Consider the following 17,143-nt stretch of genomic DNA (forward strand, 5'->3'; position numbering starts at 1 on the left):
GTAGCATTGTCTTAGCAGGATGCGCACATGGTCTTAGTGTTACAGGGCAGCATGAAACTAGCTCACCCCATGCACTGCAGAAGAGCGTGGGCAGACTATTGACTTTTGGGTAATTACATTATTTCTGTTTCTATTTGACACTCCCAGTTTTCAGCCACACCCTTAACGAAGGTGAACGGTCTTCCTTATCCGCGACTTCAGTATCGTTCATTCCAAATGAGGCGGGATGGGGTTGATACTCAACTTAATTTATCAATATAGAGCTTTTATCCAAAGTGCTTTCCAACAAATGCAAATCACTCCATATATTAAATTTGATATTACGTTGTTAGTCGCAGCCATAAATCAAACGAAGGCAACTTTCTGGGCTAACGCCCAGGTTTCTGTCAATGACGTGGCTAAGATCCTTAAATCGTTCAAGACTTCCTCTCCAATCTCTTGACACCTGCAATTAGAGACTGCTAAGTCCGAGCTGCCTGTAATTGCTTCCCTGATGGCAGATATGTATCAATACTTCCACCAAACGAGGCGGAGAGCCACACAAACCCAAACCTGCTATCACCACCCCAATTCTAAAGCTGACAATCAGCGGATCTTATCCTCTTAGCCAACTGAAGACCAATCGCAGGAGCTCATGCTCCATAAATGAGTAATTTGCTGGCGGTGAGGCATTACATGTTGACAAACAGGTAGCCAGCTCCCTGCCACCAAATGCCTGTCATTTGCACTGCAGAGTGCAAGAGTGTGTACACCGCCTTTTGCCCTGCACTTTTGGACTCCACCTTGCAAAGCGAGTAACAAATCATTGAATATGAGCCATAACGTGAATGAATGGCGTACATAAGTGACGCAACGCTTCAACGTCATTCGTTTACCTTACGTGCTTATAGAACATGAGCTCGTCAGTGTTTAACCTGTGCAGCCAAATCACTCGAATGGGTAGTGTCCGCTCAGCTTCCCAACGATCTCGAAGAATCCTGCCTTCTGCATGTACAGAGGGGCTTAAATGGCGAGGTTAGATGTCAGAGATAGTCCACTGACTGCCAGAGGTCAGAGCAGGCTTGTGCCCCGACCTTGTTTGACCTGTCAGTGGTCAGAGCAGGCTTGTGCCCCGACCCTGTGTGACCCGCCTGCAGCTTTTTATGCTGTAGACCAGACCAGCCTTACTTGCCATGTGATTTACAAGCACTGCTCTGAGCTGGTTTGTTTACTTCCGGCCCAATAGGCCCCACCAGTTGAGGTTAGGTCCTTTCCATCCCCTCACCATTAAATTCACATGTGTGCCTCTGGCCTCTGCTGAATCATGAATCGTATTTAATGTGTATATTGTCCCCTATATCGCACGTTCTCAATTATCATATGATCGGCCACCAAATATGTGCACCCACTGAAGGCAGCAGCTCCTACACATTCAATGTTGGCATAAACACTAGCCACCTGTGCCTTAATAAGCCAGCACAGTAAGTTAAGCCCCTCCCCTCTGACGACCTGAAGACATCGGTTCAAATCCCCATAGAGGGACCCAGTCCATTATCCTTCCAACGTCTCGAAAAATGTAGTACAGTACATTCGGTGATAATAGTGCCTAAAAGGGAGGAATGTGGCTTTGAACACTATATAAAGAGCTGCTGTTATTATTATTACCTTGAGAACTGAGGTTCACCCCCTTTGCCTGGTGAACCTGTATCCATTACCATGCATTTGTCCCCCTCAAACTTTATTTTATTTATTTTGCGCCATAGCCTGCAGGCGTCGGGGCACACACATACACACAAGACACAAAAAAAACAGGACATAGGTACATGGATGACCAACAGTAGCAGATATAAGTCAATTATTCAAATAAGCGTGTTTTCAGGAGTTTCCGAAATGGGAGCTGGTTCCTTTCCTGACACAAATACAAAGAGTTCCAGGCGTTAGATGCCTGTACTGTGAAAGCCTGTTCACACGCCGGACTCTGGCACAGGACAGAGGCTAGTTTTGCACGAGTGTTGTACTCTCATTGGCTCGAATTTAATTAGACTTTCCCTCAGATAAGACAGAACTGTGCCTTGAAGGCCTTTATGTGTCAGAGTAATCAACCTGAATTATATTCTAGCATCCACAGGCAGCCAGTGTAGTTCTTTTCTGGATTCAGAGACATGAGCTCTTCGAGAGAAGTTTTTCACAATGCAAACTGCCTCATTCTGCACAACTTGTAGTTTCGGAATACCGCCTCTGCTAGCAACAGCCAAGAGGGCATTACAATGGTCGATCCTCAGCAAAATAGTAGCACGGGCCAGAGTTTCACAGATTTGATCAGAGACAAAGAAAGTAATAACTCTCAAATGATATTGTGAATATTTAACAGCGTTATTAATATACGCATCAGCACCAACAGAGGATTCTATTTAGATTCCAAGTGTTTTTACTTTGTTAACAGGAATATTGCCGTCCTCAATAGCGAAATGGGAAAACCTTGAATCAAGTCTTGCTCTGGCCTGAGTTGATCCAACTATCATAAGTTCAGTTTTAGACCTGTTCAGGCACATCCAATGCGTGCACAGCAAATGTTTGATAGACTTAGTCTGTCAGAGTATGCGGTATAATCACCATTCAACTCTAACAGTGACTGGGCGTTATCAGCATTTACTCGTAAATTGCACTCCCATTCGTAAATGTAAACTAAATCACTAAGTGGTTTGATTTAAACATTAAAGAGTGCCAGCGACAGACATGCGTCTTAGGGCACTCTACAAAAAAACAGGGCTGTATACGAAGTTACATCACCCCAATGCATTGTGGATCTCCTATTGTTTAGAAAGGATTGGATCTATTGCACAGTGCTTCCTGAGCATTCTTCCATTGTTGATAGCATCATCAGAAGGCGTTTGGGATCTAGAAGATCAAACGCTATGGATAGATCCAAGAACAACAAAAGCCCAGTCTTGCCCCTATGCATAATATCCAAAATGTGGGTCTGCAGATCGAATAAGGCACTTTGGGTACCATGGAACTCCTCCTGTAATGAAGCCTCAGGTCAGGCTGGTGATATGGCGTTCCATTAGGGTGTGGCTGTGTGCGGGAGTGGTCTATTGAAAGGTGTGTTTTCCACTGTTTGTTGAGTGTTGGCTTATTTCCTTTGGTTATGCAATGAAAAGCCATGTATTTATATTTTCCTGAACCTTCAAGTGGTACTGTAATATACGTATTGGATCTCCATCATGATAGAAAAGGCGCAGCCTTTGTTTTTTTTCTCTTTAGAAGCTCCTGGTTTGTATTAGTACAGGATTTCTGGATCTATGATCTCTACGTCATTGGTAAAGTTAGATTTTGCTTTGGTGTTGAGTACACTTCCCTGACCATGGAGGGCTCTGTGAGCGATGCAGAGGGCCTTGAATTCAATACTATTTTTGACTGGTAGCTCGTACGATGCTCCGAGGGATGGTGTAATGTGCTACCTCCTGTTGAGCTTGAGTAATTGATTAATAGTCTGCTGTGTTTTGGATCCATTGCAGTTTTTTAGTGAGGTAGTCCGGTAAACCTAAGTAAACGCTGTTGGCATAATTGGCATAATCGATTCTTGGGAGGACAAGAGATCGGATGGCCAGTGTTCTGTGTGGTGGAGCCAGACAGGGCATAATGCATCTGACTGATCACAGCTGGTAGAAGCATTTTATTCACTACTGAAAACTGACCTGTAAGTGATCTAATAGGTTATTGGACTCTATATGCTACAAAATATGTCTGTACAAATAGCTTTGTAGAATCTTCAATGTGTACGTATTTTTCGAGATAGGATGATAATTGGAGGGGTCTTCTGGTTCCCCAGCTTCTTTTTTTTAGAAGCTGTCTGACGCAAGCAGTCTTAAATGCTAATGGCACGATTTCTATTTTGAATTAACTACTCATCAGTTTGTAAAAATTGATTGCCAGTGTTTCCTCCTTGGTGAGTATTTCTATCTAGGTATCAGTGGGCATCAATCTATTGGATAGCTGGCATTGTTGCTTAGTTTTACCAATTCTTTGAAGTCTAGTTCAGTTAGTATTTTCAATCTGTTCATCAAAGTGGTTGTGGTTCCTTATTGTTGCATGGTATGTGAGGGTTGCTTCCGTTCTTTACTGTTACACTGATTGGATGTTGTATATTTAATATTTTTTAAATAATTGGTTGGTGATATTTCCGCACCGTTTTTGGGTGGGGGTTGGTGCTGTGGTCCAAGATGTCGGCGGCATTCTCATCTCATTAATGAGTTAGTAAAGTACTTTTTCTGGGGGGGGGCCTTACTGACTCGATCAAAGTTTCTTTGCTTTTAGGATTTCCGCTGTGTAGCGCCAAATCTGTCTTTTTGTAGGCCATCTTGTCTTGTTCATTATAGAGTTTCCTTCATCTTCTAGTATGAGTTTCTAGTATTCAGTTCCTTGCTTTAGGGTTCTTAGGTGGCATGTGAAACATCTTGGTACTGTCTTTTTTTCCAAGTGGGCGCTGCATTTCAAATGGTGTGAGAATGTCCACTGCCTCATTTATATATGTATATAAGAGCAGAAAGGGGATTCCAAACTGATTCTATGTGTACTAATTTTGCTGAATGTCCACTGCCTCATTTAACCAGTTCTGTAGTGTTTCTAGGTTTTCATCTGGTAACAACACATCCAATTCGTGGAGGTTTGGCGTACTATCTTCCATTAGATGTCTTAGTTCTTCACAGGTATTGTCTTCCAGCTTCTCCTGGCAGGGGTTGTTTGGCCTTTTTGTATCAAGACTTTACACATTGGTGTGGTGATAGAACAAGGTGTCATTAGGTCGATGCTCCATAATACCTGAATAGTAGGGGTGATTATCAGGTCTTCCTCACAGAGGGTTGCATCAAGCGTGTGGCCTGCAATGTGCATTGCTCCTTTTACCATTTGTTTGTGGTGGAAACAAGCCATGTGGGAGGTCAGACTTCTGCACGCTAATTCTGTCTGTTCTTTGGACCACATTTTTAAGTCTCCGAGGATGGTTAGTTGTTTCTTTTTGTAAGGGTAGAAATAGAGGTTTTCTGGATTGTGTAAGTGTAGCCGTAGAGAAATAGGAAGGAAAGGTTGTTTTGATGATTGAGCAGGGGTTTTCATGGTTGGAAAGTATGTGTTGTGGTTCCAAAATGTTAGGGTATTCCTTGTGTGCCACAGTGATACCCACTCCTCTTTTTCCAGTCCTGTTGACTTAGATGGGTTTAAAGTTATTGGGGGTGGAATCATGCCAAGCACTATTAGCTTGTAGTTGTCTGATAATTTTTACATTATTAAGGTAATTTGCTTCATTACAAGTTTGGCGGTAATTTTGCAGTAAATCCACCAAATTACTGGCAAACTCATTTAACATTACCACCGCTCGGTCTGTGGACTTATCACAGGATTATGAGTGGTGAAAGGGCAGTGTAAATCCCCATTTTTGGAGTCCATGGGAATTGTGGCAGAATTACAACGAGCTGTAATTCTGCTGTGTTAATTCTGCTGATTTAATTATGCTGATTTAATTATGCTGATTTAAGGAGGAAAAGTGGAGGATTCACCTCCAGCTCTTTCCTGAAAGTTAATCCTCCACTTTTTCTGAAAACTCAGAATTCGGCTGTGCAGTTAAATGGTGATAATTCCATTACCACCCAAAAAAGTGGCTGCAATGGAATTACTGTCACTTTGTGCCTTCATTGCTGAACTGGCTCTTCCTTCTCTAAAGATTTCGTGTATTTCCATTCTGTATTTGTAGATGGAGTGGGGGTTGATCAGACCACATTGTATTTTGGATCTTATCTCTTGTCCATGTTAGGGTCATTGATTTCCCTGTATTGACCTTGCAGTCACAGTTCCTATTAGGATGTGGTTTCTTTTATCATTGGCTGTTTGCTGGGTTAAGGAACTGCACTGGGTGTTGCTTTCTTAATAAAGATGTGCAGTAGACTATGAATTGGGTCATTTACTTCATCCGTTTCCTGATAGATGGTGGCTGCTGGTCAGTGTTTGGTGATGAAAGGTATGTTACAGTTGCAGTTCTTTTTCAGGTCGTGCGAACTCGGACATCAGTGCCATGATAGGCAGGCCATGCTTTCGAAGATGCTGTTCGGAGAATGTTTCCATAAGTCTACCGTATTCTGGAGCAGTCATGGGGGCATTTCCTAGGTTCTGCTTCTCGTTCCTGTTGGGATGCAAGTTTCATGTCCCAATGTAGGGAAGAGGTTCAAGTTGGGCATGTCTTATTAGAACAATGGTGTGGCTAGGTTAGACGTGATGTTGGCACAATGTTGAAATTTACGGGTTGGCATAAATTAACACCTGCACCAATACCAAAGTATGTCATTCTCTAAAATAAATACTTTAACAAACAAAGAAGCCACTACACTAGCATTTACAGAAGAAGAGGCTAAAAGGATCCTTAGCCTAATAAAAGATACCGACAAAGAGACGTCAGGAGATGACAACCCAGAAAGACTAATCTTTAAACTGGAGAAATTGATAAGAAGAGAAATATCTCAAAAATTGCATGCTACAACTTTAGCACAATACTACAAAAGCAAAAAAATCCCCCGCGGATTAAGAGTTTACCTCAGACCTACCTTGTGTAGGGACAACCAATTATTTGTTAAACGTTGGGAGCAAATACTTAACAAATGCTCACTGGACTTAATTCTTTTAACCATTGAGGAACTAGCAGGATCTCTCTCATCAATAAATCAAGAGATTGAGGATTTAACAGCACAACTGTCTAAATTTAAAACAGCAGAGGATCTAACAACCATCCTTGAAGATACCAATCGCAAACTAGAGAGTTATAAACGCGACATTGAACAAAGGAAGATTAGGAAGTTCAGACGGGACACACTAGACTACGCCCGGGACATTGTCTACACTTGGCAAGATTTCTACAATAACACCCGACCTGGTCCTACTAGACCCTTGAGACAACCTGGTACACCGGCACCTATCAACAATAGTGACAGCAGCGACGTAACCAGTGGCGAAATAGATACGCCTAACCCAATACGTCCATCCTTATCTACAAATATACCTTTAGATTCCACGGAACCACGCACACAACCGGATACAGCCACTCCTACAACATCTACAACGCCTTTTTTAGGCGGAGGAAAACCAGAAGAAGCCAAAAGAAAACCAAGGCAAAAGAACAAATAATAGAGTCCAACATTTTAAATATCTCCTCCAAAATTCTAACTAAATCACAAATGGACACACTGAACTTGGGCCTATCATTTATTCCCACATCCAGCACTAACAACTTTGAAGAAGAAGTGAACTTATTTAAACTTATACGTAAAATGGAACTCAAAGTATTCTTTGATTCACTTCCTGAACCGACTGGACAACACAAGGAACATGAGCATCTTGAATTAAAAAATAAAAGTTCTTTTCATCCTCAATTAAATCATCCAGTCATCAATCTCTTCAAGTTTAAAACCTCAAAAGAACTAAAACGACTCAAATACAATACTCCTAAAAAAATTAACATTAGGAAACATCAACTCAAATTGATAAAAGAATTGGCAGAAGACTCATCTATCACACTGAAACCAGCCGACAAAGGCGGCGCCTTAGTACTGATGGATACCAACTTTTACAACTCTGGATGCCTTAATTTATTGAATGACCAAGGCACATATTTGGTATTGGACTCTGACCCTATCCTGGCCATTAAAGACATTATTAAGAAAGCAGTCGAGAAAGCATCAGAAATGGATTGGATTTCTGACCAGACTTGTGACTTCCTCATTAAAAAATTTCCAGTGACCCCGGTTTTCTATGCTCTTCCAAAAATCCATAAAGACAAGACTAAGCCACCATTCAGACCTATTGTTGCGGGGACTGAAAGTGTGTTTCACCCCCTAGCTACTTATTTGGATCAAGCACTCCAACCATTGGTCCAACGGACATCCACTTACTTGAAAGACACTGCTCATTTCCTTAGAGTTATCAATGAAGTACAAATTGACAATTCCACATCTATTCTATTTACACTTGATGTTAACAGCCTGTACACCTCTATCCCGCACCAACAAGGGATAGAAGCGCTGGAATGGTTTCTTTTGAAACACAGAAACACCAGGATACACAAAGTATTTGCTATGGAACTTATTCACATCATCTTATTCAACAACTATTTTAGGTTCAATGATAAATTCTATCTACAAACGGCAGGCACATCGATGGGGTCACCAGTGGCCCCTTCTTACGCAAATATTTTCATGTTCCATTTTGAAGAGACCTATGTATTGAACACAGAACCGTGGAAAACCAAGATAGCTTTATGGAAAAGGTTTATAGATGACATCTTTGGTATCTGGCTAGGCACCAAGGATGAACTCAACCAGTTCTTCCAATATTTAAACAATTGCCATGAAAGAATTACCTTCACCCTAGAGATGGGCACACCCAACATTCATTTTCTGGACATTAATATTGGAATCATTGGTAACAATCTACAAACCAGTATTTACAGGAAACCCACGGATTGTAACAGTACACTACGATTTGAAAGTTTCCACCCAACCCACTTGAAGGACAACTTACCCTTCAGTCAAATGTTACGTCTCAAAAGGATTACATCTGACACTAATAAACTACAAGGAGAATATGAGGATATGAAACAAAGGTTTATCAAGAGAGGCTTCCCTGACGCCACCGTTGATAAAGCTATCAGACGTACCGCGACTCTTTCAAGATCCAACCTACTGGAAGATAAACCTAAGAAGATTAATACCAGACTCATCCATACATTGAAATTTTCCAGTCAGAGCTATCAGATCAAGAGAATAATAACCAAGAATTGGGATCTCATCAAAGCAGACCCTAATCTTAACAGATTATTCCCTGAACCGCCTATGTTGGCATATAAGAGAGGAAAGAACTTGAGGGATAGTTTGGTTAAAGCTGAAAAGAAAACATCATCAGTACAAACGACTTTGAGAAAACAAAAATCTGGAACTTACCCATGTCTACACTGTCAGCATTGCCCTAACATAATTAAAGGTGAATACATCCGACACCCTAACAATGGTAAAAAAATATTCCTATCAGATCATGCCACTTGTGACAGCAAAAATGTCATCTACGCCTTAAGATGTCCCTGTGGGAAATACTATGTAGGCAAAACTAATAGGAAAGCGAAAGAACGCTGGACCGAACATAAGTCGAATATTAGAACACAGAACGACAAATCACCAGTCTTTAGACACTTTAAGGAGAACGGTCATAACATTTCACAACTTAGATGGGTTATTTTAGAAACAGTACATTCTCTACCAAGAGGAGGAGATTTTGCTAAGAAGTTAGCACAAAGAGAACTGTACTGGATCCATAAATTGGACTCAGTTAATCCCAAAGGACTTAACGAAGATTTCTACCTAGGTCCTTTCCTTTGAAACACCTCTCCTTTAACGCAACATCCTTTTTCCTCCGTTGCCTTTAAGTCTAAATATAGGCATCAATTTTTTCCCCCCCAGAGGTATTAGAATTCAGTTTTGGGTTCGCATCTGAGCTAATCACATTTAACCTCAACAGATTGTGCACTCATCTGATATGAGGCAGAGTACAGCATACCTTGTTTATCATATTGATACTATTTATTTACTTGACTTCTATGGATGACTTTACTAGTATGTTTTCATTTACAAATGCATATGTTTTTTATGTATAACATGTCATATTTGGCTACAAATGTCTAATATATCCATGCAGTTTAGAATTTGTACCTCCTATGTATTATCTCTAATGATATTCGGGTTAATCATTTTTGAAGGTTTAAATATACCCTTGCAATGACACTAGTTTTCTTAATTACATCTTTTGTTAGACTCCCTTCACACGTACTTTCCCATGTATACAGACTTTTTGAGAATATTAAACGAACCAGACTAATTTCTTTAAATGACACTACTTATTAGACTCCCTTCATACGCATTTTCCTGCATACATAGACCTTTGTGTCATATTTAATGACTCAGGTAAACTTTACATATCCAGCTTTTCACATTCAGCCGTATTTACCTCTTGACCACTTTTTGCTACCAGACTCGTCTCTTTAAACGGACGTATACATGGTGTTTACATTGGCGACGTCATGTGCGTTATAGCGTGATGACGTCATAATAATGACGTATATATTAACCGCCATGTTTTTTGGAGGCCTATAGCGACTGCGGAATCTCCCCGCTCCTACCTGTCTTTCCTGCCTTACAAAGACTACAGTAAGTTACTTATTCTAGGACAGGGCCAGACTACTATAACCCTATTTTTCAATTTTTGCGCTAGTTGGATACTCTTGACACTGTAGACCTGTTTGGTCGTTCTATTTGTAACGAGTGGCGCCTCCATCTTTTAGGTACCGCGCACAGACTGAAAATACTGTTCTCCTTTGACACCAACACGTCCCCTCAGCCTCTGAGGGATTCAGATACAAGCAATTCATGTTTGGCTAGTAAGTTAACAGACTTTCTTCTTCATCTATCAATTTTTACTTGATTCCAAAGCACAGTGCTCATTTAGTATCTTCTGCCTCTTTGGTTATACTATAGGGGACCCAGACAGCTACAACTTGTTGGGATGACACACTTGTGTTACGACATGACCCAGTCTATCCTTTAATGTAACATACGGTATGTTTATTACTCTTTATACACCTAGTGGTTCTTGCAATAGTCTATTTTTTACATTTGATTTATAATTGTCTAGGATGAAGACTCTGCTATAGCGATATTAACTCTTGTTCCTTGTTACTTTATAACATGATTGCAGACTCCTCTAATTAGTGTACTACCTTTTGCTTTAAGAACTTATGATTTATTGGATAAATCACTGTTTCTAAAACATTAAGTCGATATCATTATTATGTAAATTGACATTATTATTATTTTGTATATACTTCTTTAGAGTTACTGTGATTGACACAACGAATAACTACAGCCCCTGATGAAGAGAACATTATCTCGAAACGCGTTGGGCATTTGCTCTTTGAAAAATAAATCCAGATTGGATAACCAACTCTTCGTCGAATTGATGAATATGTTTCGATACTAAACAGATATCTTGAATTACTATGTTGTTTCATTGTACTTTAAATTGATTTACTCCATTTACTCTGATTCCCCTCTTGGGAATAAACCTTTATTCAGCTTGTTTAAGCGATTAATAGAGTGCAGGGGACGGGAGTTCCCTAATAGGGTTCTTTTTTGTCTTTGTACAATGTTGAAATTTAACATTGGTTCAGTGTAGGTAAATGGATTGGGATAAATGTTACAATAAGTGTTATTTTGTGTTTAGTTTGGATACAATTTACATTTGCATCACGTAGCAACATTATAGAAGTCGTGGGAACACAATGTAATTGGGAAATGTACAACGTGTAGTGCTTAGAGTGGGAAGCAATGGGCTTTATTTATGCAAGAACGAGAAGTCTGTGAGGGGAAAGCCAATGTGAGGAATGCGATAGTCCTGAACAATGTACATGTGGGATTCGATAATGGTTTAGATGGGAGAGATATTCTGGAATATTAGGGGAGTAAGAGGTTTATTGCGAGTACTTGGAAGTATCGCAGATCACTGTTATCCCATAACTGGGTTTCGTGTAGGCCGCAGAGGGTTTGGTTTTCGGAGGTAAACTTTGCATGAGCTGAATGGTTGAATGACCAGGTCAAGGACGGAGGAATGAAGCAAACAATATTTGGGCAGCTGGCGATATCATCAAATAGTTACTTGAGGTGAGGATTAAATGAAGTGCCATTGGGTCATGGGTTTACGACAGGATGGGTGTGTGGATATGGGTAACAAATATTCCTGGGAGCACAGAGTCTTGTTGTTAAGTCCGACCAAATGGTGAGTTGAATTGGGGTTAGTTAATAAAACACATGGGGGGTCATTACAACCCAGGCGCTAATTGCGCCAACTTTACCACCATGGTGTAAACGATGTTTACACCATGGTGGATGGCGGATTTACCGCCCCAATCCAAGGTGAGTGGGGCGGTAAATCCCCATTTCCCATTTTCCCTTCCCCATTCCCATTTTTGCCCCATAGGGCATAATGGGAGTGGGGAAGGCGCTAATTACGCCACCGTAAATTACGGTGGCGTAATTAGCATCATGGCAGGTTAGCGCCATGGATTTTAACGGCTGCTAAAAGCAGCCGTTAAAATCAGAATAGGCGTTAAGGGTTAACGACAGCGTTAACCCTTAACGCCTGGGTCGTAATGAGGCCCATGGAAGGGGTGGTGGAAGGCAGAGTTCTCTGGTGTTTTATGGTTTTGTTAAGGCTCTTAGGAAGATAAGCAGGATGCGTGATGGAGACCATAAAATCTCGTCGCAAATAAGCTGAAGGAGAAAACATGGGATGCCAGCACGTCTGGATGAAAAGATGTTTATTGATTGATCATAAGCATGGTTGGTTGTTTCTCTCCCTCCTCTTGTTTGAAGTGTTCTTGTAAAAGACTTGCACATCACGCACTGGGTTCAAGGTTTCCTACCAAATGGGACAAATCATAATTGAATTGTTTTTAGATAATAAGGAGATTATGTTTAGAATGTCATTACTGATTATGGAAAGAAAGCACGTGTGGAAGGGATTGTGTTTTGTCAATGAGCCCAATGGTGTTTGAGAATGTAGGCGGATTAGATTTCCTTGTACAGGGTTAGCCAATGGGATTTTTATGGATGACTTTGTAACAGAAGTAGGCCCTCATTATGAGTCTGCCGGTAACCCGCCAGTGCTACTGGCGGGTTACCGGCAGACTCACCTTACCATTTCCGCCGCCTGATTTCCCAGTGCTACCAGGATATTACAGGCAGCAGAGGAACGGTAAATTCCCATTCCCGTGGAGTCAAATAGGACTCTATGGGAATGGGAACCCTGAAGCAGCGGCACTGTTATGCTTCAGTAAAAAATCTGCCGGTAGGGGCCAGAACTACCGTCAGTTCAGGCCTTACAGCCCCACCACCAGATTCGAAGTGATCCGGTCCGGAAAAGGTGCCAGTAACATTGTTACTGGCACCTTTCTTTATGGACCGGCTCACTTATAATGAGGGCATATGTGTGATTATGTAATTTGTTCATATCAGTATAAAAGCTGTAAATTTGCTGAGCACTGGAAGGAACTGTTTGTTTTCAGCTTCAAAAGGCTGACTAACCCCTTCGGGCGACAGCATGCAACAAACTTGCTTTTCTGACAAAATGCATTTAATCTCTGTTGGAGCAGTTTTTTCATGTTGGATTTTGGAGTCACATTCCTACATTCCCATTCTGTCGCTTTCTTGTCTGGCCTCTCCAGGTAATGTCTGTGTAATGCATGGAGTGTGTCGGTAGGTGGAGTGGTAGCGTGAGACATATATGGTTTTGAATCTGGCTTGTAGAATTTCTCCCCAGATGCGTGTGGGTCAATGTTAATTGTTGTTGTGGAGTTGAGCTGTTCGATGGATGATTGGATGCTGTCTGTATTATGACTGGTCTGCTTGATGGTTAATTCCCTTCAGACTCAGCTGCCTTTCCTTGGTTTTTCCATTTCCCAGGCTGCGGTTTTACAGACCGCATGTACTCGAGTGAGCTAGTGACAAATCCTTTGGTGTTAAAATCAGGGCAGAGTACAATGCAGTGCCATACAATACATCTGGTATACTTTGCCTGCAAAAACCTTACTGTGTAATACAGTATATAGTACTTTGCGGAGCTCTTTACCCTAGGAACATTTTGATGCAGGACACAATCTAAAAAGTGCAGCACATTTTACGCTTGGAATGCCTAAATGCAGAACATTATGTTGCACCATGCAATATGCCTTAGCCTGGGGATCTAGATGCACCAGATCAGATAGAAGAGTTAAAAACATATGTGCATGGACACCCAGATGCAGAAGACAATATTCTTTTGTTGTAAAACATTTTTTATTATTTTTCTCAATAAAACATACAAAGAAAATATCATAATAAACAATATTGGCAGAAGACCATATTGGACACGGCTTTTGTATGGGGTACCCAAATGCAGAAGACCCTATAGAACAATGCATTCTGCCTTGGTTTGCGGCAACTGGGTGTAGAATGCAATAGTGACATGTGAGTCACTTTATCTTGGGAATATCTAGAAGCAGAACACAGTAAAGTGCAATTCAATATGCTGTGGTCTGTGAGACTAGGATGTAGAGCACAACAGTACAGCGCAGCTCGCTTGGAGCTGGGACTATCTGGATGCAGAACACAGTGTAGTGCAATGTAATACACTTTACACTGAGACAGCTGGATGTAGAACACAATTATACAGCACAGCTTGCTTGGAGCAGGGACTATCTGGATTTAGAAGGCAGTCTAGTAGAATGCAATACGCTTTGCTCTGAGACACATTGATGTAGAGCAAAACGTACTGTAACCTTTGGTCTCGGGCACCTAGATTCAGACCACAGTGGTACAGTGCAGAACACTTTTAATCCCAAGAACACATAGGTGCAGAGCTGCACACTTTACTGTGGGACCACCTGGTTGCAAAACATAATATAGGACAATTCAATATGCTTTATTCTGAGGCACCTGTATGTAGAACACAATAATACAGTGAGGCATGCTTTGCCCTGGTAATACCTAGATGCAGAACATGATACAGAGCAATGAAATACTCTTGAGGCACCCAGAACACAATCTAGAGTGCTGCATGCATTCCACGGGGAATACCTAGGTGCAGAGGACTATATATAGAACTGGGTCTGTTGCTCAGTGGACAGTGCAATGTGGCATCCACTTGAAGGCCCTGTGTTTGACCTCATGGTCACACGTTCCAATCCCGGCAGGTCTACTCAGCCCTTCATCCTTCTGAGGTGGATAACATGAGTACCTTTAAGTTGGGTAACAATAAACAACTGTTATCTGTCAATTGCATCATACAAGGAGATGGACAAATGTACACTCAAAATTACAAATCCACGCACTCCAGTCAAAGGGAGAACTTGGGTCCTATATTCCAGAAGTGTGAAGTGATACACGATCTACAAATGCACTTCCAGGCAGACAATCTACCATTCTAAAAAAACAAAAAATCAAAACACCAATTAAAACTAATCAGATCTTCCCCTCCACCAAGGACATCCTCAACCCACCCTATCCAAATGTGCAACAAAAGATGGATAAAGCCATAACCTCCAACATACCATGTCCATTTACGCCGGTATCACACATTACTTATGCTATGCTTCTTCATTTCAATTGGGACCTCAAAAGTAGGTCTTTCCATAAAATGTCAGGGACCAATTTGACTCCTAGAATCTGTGTTGGGCAAACCAGAAAGAAACTGTTTACCATTACAAAACTGGGGAGAGAGAGAAAAACACCCCTATACCAAACACTCAAGTCTTCGGTACACATCCCATAGGGAAAACCTATGCAGGCAAGATGTAATAAAACACCCAAGGTGTGCAGCCACAGGAGAGCAGCCACAGGAGAGCAATACCATTGCCGTGCATGCAGACCTACACAGGCAAGATGTAATAAAACACCCGAGGTGTGCAGCCACGGGAGAGCAATAGCATTGCCGTGCATGCAGACCTACACAGGCAAGATGTAACACCCAAGGTGTGCAGCCACGGGAGAGCAATACCCTTGCCGTGCATGCAGACCTACACAGGCAAGATGTAATAAAACACCGGAGGTGTGCAGCCACAGGAGAGAAGTCACAGGAGAGCAATACCATTGCCGTGCATGCAGACCTACACAGGCAAGATGTAATAAAACACCCGAGGTGTGCAGCCATGGGAGAGCAATAGCATTGCCGTGCATGCAGACCTACACAGGCAAGATGTAACACCCAAGGTGTGCAGCCACGGGAGAGCAATACCCTTGCCGTGCATGCAGACCTACACAGGCAAGATGTAATAAAACACCGGAGGTGTGCAGCCACAGGAGAGCAGTCACAGGAGAGCAATACCATTGCCGTGCATGCAGACCTACACAGGCAAGATGTAATAAAACACCGGAGGTGTGCAGCCACAGGAGAGCAATAGCATTGCCGTGCATGCAAACGTACACAGGCACGATGTAACACCCAAGGTGTGCAGCCACGGGAGAGCAATACCCTTGCCGTGCATGCAGACCTACACAGGCAAGATGTAATTAAACACCGGAGGTGTGCAGCCACAGGAGAGCAGTCACAGGAGAGCAATACCATTGCCGTGCATGCAGACCTACACAGGCAAGATGTAATAAAACACCCGAGGTGTGCAGCCACGGGAGAGCAATAGCATTGCCGTGCATGCAGACCTACACAGGCAAGATGTAATAAAACACCGGAGGTGTGCAGCCACGGGAGAGAGCAATAGCATTGCCATGCATGCAAACGTACACAGGCACGATGTAACACCCAAGGTGTGCAGCCACGGGAGAGCAATACCCTTGCCGTGCATGCAGACCTACACAGGCAAGATGTAATAAAACACCGGAGGTGTGCAGCCACAGGAGAGCAGTCACAGGAGAGTAATACCATTGCCGTGCATGCAGACCTACACAGGCAAGATGTAATAAAACACCGGAGGTGTGCAGCCACGGGAGAGCAATAGCATTGCCGTGCATGCAAACGTACACAGGCACGATGTAACACCCAAGGTGTGCAGCCACGGGAGAGCAATACCCTTGCCGTGCATGCAGACCTACACAGGCAAGATGTAATTAAACACTGGAGGTGTGCAGCCACAGGAGAGCAGTCACAGGAGAGCAATACCATTGCCGTGCATGCAGACCTACACAGGCAAGATGTAATAAAACACCCGAGGTGTGCAGCCACGGGAGAGCAATAGCATTGCCGTGCATGCAGACCTACACAGGCAAGATGTAATAAAACACCGGAGGTGTGCAGCCACGGGAGAGAGCAATAGCATTGCCATGCATGCAAACGTACACAGGCACGATGTAACACCCAAGGTGTGCAGCCACGGGAGAGCAATACCCTTGCCGTGCATGCAGACCTACACAGGCAAGATGTAATAAAACACCGGAGGTGTGCAGCCACAGGAGAGCAGTCACAGGAGAGTAATACCATTGCCGTGCATGCAGACCTACACAGGCAAGATGTAATAAAACACCGGAGGTGTGCAGCCACGGGAGAGCAATAGCATTGCCGTGCATGCAAACGTACACAGGCACGATGTAAC

The sequence above is a fragment of the Ambystoma mexicanum genome, chromosome 2q (genome assembly GCF_040938575.1).
Source record: "Ambystoma mexicanum isolate Mex_15411 chromosome 2q, UKY_AmexF1_1, whole genome shotgun sequence".
In the NCBI taxonomy this organism is placed as follows: domain Eukaryota; kingdom Metazoa; phylum Chordata; class Amphibia; order Caudata; family Ambystomatidae; genus Ambystoma; species Ambystoma mexicanum.